We start from the raw sequence: 3,134 nt of genomic DNA, 5'->3' as shown, positions 1-3,134 counted from the left end.
TTTTTTTTTTTTTTCCTTTGGAGGGGATCCGTGATTTTTTTTCCCCCTCCTCTCTCAAGTACACGCACACTCACACACACTCATGTTGCGTGTGTGGCCTGTTTGTTCCTGCTGTAATTCTGATTCAGCACCTTGTTGCATGGAGCTCATTAGAGGAGAAGGCTTGTGGCTCACCCTGATGGTTTATCACACTGTAAACTGTTTGGTAAATCCTGGGCTGGTCCTAATTTCAAATCTGTCAAATCTGTGAATTTAGATTGTTTGATTTATATGACGACTTCACTTTACACATTAAACCAATCATCCTTAACATTATGTTTTTTATAAATCTTTACCTGACTAGATCAGAATTTCCTGACTAAATAACTGTTTTTTACTCCCCTTCTAGCAAATACAATTTGTTCAGAGCCACAAAAAAGATTCAGCCTTATGTGGACTGTACAAGGGCTGCGAGTTACAGACTTGAAGGCTCTGCTGCTAATCCTTTAGGTAAACTATGGCAATTTCAAGGTGGTCCCTTCCTTAGAGAGCGCTACATGCTGCCCATAAGGCTTCATCACCCCCTTATAAAGTGTTAATGAGTGTCTGTGGTCAGAATGTTATGCCTCCTCACTGTATGACTCAAGTTCAGTCAGAGGGGGAATTCCCGCAATTTAACATTCTACTCTCAAAAAGTTGGAAAAATTGATGCAGTATATTGAGTTATCGCGACCGTCTGCCAAGTTCCACAGCTCCGACATAGTAAACCCATTAAGGAGCTCCTCGGTCTGCGGCACACACTCGCGTCTTTGAAAAGTCCCCGAGCGGTTTCCAAACACAACAAGTTATCATTTCAAAGTTTAAGCTCCATCACAGACACACAAGCAGACAATACACATCAGATTTTCTTTTCCCATATTTATGATTACTAAAATGAATGTGTCTCACCAAAATATGTTATTTTTTTTAGAGTTTCTTCTAGGATCCTCTCAAAGTCATACATGTCAAGTTAATTTGTGATCTTTTTACAAGTGTGCTCTGCCTTTTGACCTCTTTATTTTGGGGAAAGCATCAGGCCTCTGCGCCCCTAGTCTGAAAAAAGTATGAGTAGGATGTACGCATGTGTAAAATTCATGTATTTCTTTCAATATTCCTGCCAAATCAACACACAGCAGCAAAGGTATAGTGAGATTGCTGCATGATTTAGAACTGTTAACCATCTTCTGTACTGTCTTTATCTAGTTTTGGGTCACATGGAGTTGAAGTCCAACTAATCATGATAACTTTGTTTTTGTGAGTCATTTAGGCATCTGAAAAATGCCTGAAGTGTTTTCCTAAATATGGGAAAACAAAGTGTGCTCCTCCTTTAAAAGCAGCTGGTTTGTCTGTGTGATTCAGAAATTATAGAGAAAGACAGAGAGGCATCTGCATCCCAGTCTATCATCAGCGCCGCCACACAACTGTGGGAGCAAAACACCGTGCACCTGCAGTCTGTCGCATTTAGATAATAGTCAGGTCAAGAACTTTATTGCCATCTGGACACGCACACACTGTCTGGTGCAGAGGATGTGTTGTGTGCAGGGCTCAAAGAGCTGGGGAGATTGGGTGTGTTTGGGATCATGTTTATATACACATCGATAGACGAATACATTATGGATTTAATATACACATAGACTGATAAGTTATCTTATCTATAATCTTAATCATCTTGTCCTGATATCACATCCAAAAATCAACTCATTTACTTTCCACAGTCAGACTGTACATGTAACACTGCAGCGTTACAATTTCCCCCGGCTCAACCCCTCCGTTCATGTTAAATTATTCAGAATGCCAGCGATTAAGGCTAATAAGTTTCAGACTATTCATATGCATCTTTTCTCTTTTGATTCACCAGAGAGCCAGACAGGCTTGTCTCGGCTGTCTCAGTCTCCAGTGATGCAAAATGACCGTTTCTTTGTGGACTTTTTCGGCCATAGAGGAGACTATTAGATCAATCAAAGGCTTCTCTCTGTGTCTGCATGTCAGCATAATTTGTGGATCTTATATCACATATAAAGGTGGCAGTGTAATTCTAATTTAAAGTCCATGTTTATAAGTTTTGCTTGAAGTAATTTTGTCATCTGAATAACTGAAGAGCAGAAAACACAATGGACACAGTGTTTCCTGGAACGGGAGGATCATTTTGAACATGATTAAGGAGGCTTTTCCTCCACTGCTGTTTCAACAAACACTTATGCTCTATGTTAGGTGTGTTTCATACCAAAGCGCCCAAATCAGACAGCTGGAAGCTCCAACTTGGCAAAACGACTTTTAAAAGTGTGAAAATAACAACAAGGACAGTATTTACACTTTTCCTATGCAAGTGACTATTCCCATTCTTCCATGTGTGGTAACGAACACAGGTTAGCTGACTTGACTTGACTTTTGTTAACTAGTGTTGCTTGTTTTTTTCCCACTTTTTTTTTTCATTTTAAGCTGCTTTTCATTGAAAAATTCTTGTTGATTTGGGGGGTTTCATGTTTTGTTTTTATGTCAAATAAATAAAATAAAAAGTAAAATATGATTTTTTTTTAAAAAAAACCAAAGGATAAGAGTGATTTTGATAGTAAATCTGGCTTGTAAATAAAAAAGAAAATAAGAAAAAAACATATATTTAAATGCAGTTCTGTGAAAGGTTAGTGATGGCCCACAGAGCCACGTGTGGCTCCAGGCAGGGCTGCAGGTTCGATGGATTAATTGATAAAATCTTCTGAAAAATATCAATAAAAATGTGATTAAATTAACGCAGGTAAGAGGAACACCCCCCCTGATTTCTTGACCCTGCTGCCCTGCAGCCCCCTGATGGCCCACAGCCCTCCCCACGCTTTAAAATCCACTGGAGTGTGGTTATGTATGAGATTTGAATTTTTAATGCTATTTTTTTGCAAGTAGTTTTATTCTAGTATTTAATAATTGATTTCACTGAGACGACCAGTGTGTGTGTGTGTGTATGTGCGTGTGTGTCTGTGTGTGCAGGCTCTCCGAGGCGGAGCCTTGCCTCCAGCCTGACTTCCAGTTGCAGCCTGGCCACCGCCTTCTCCGCTCCCCCCTCCCGTCCTGATCGCCCCCCGCCCCTCCTCCTCCTCCTCCCCTTCCTCTTCCTCCTCCTCCTC

This window comes from Salarias fasciatus, chromosome 16 (genome assembly GCF_902148845.1).
Source record: "Salarias fasciatus chromosome 16, fSalaFa1.1, whole genome shotgun sequence".
Lineage (NCBI taxonomy): Eukaryota > Metazoa > Chordata > Actinopteri > Blenniiformes > Blenniidae > Salarias > Salarias fasciatus.
The sequence above is the reverse complement of the archived record's forward strand: the minus strand, read 5'-3'. Positions refer to the sequence as shown.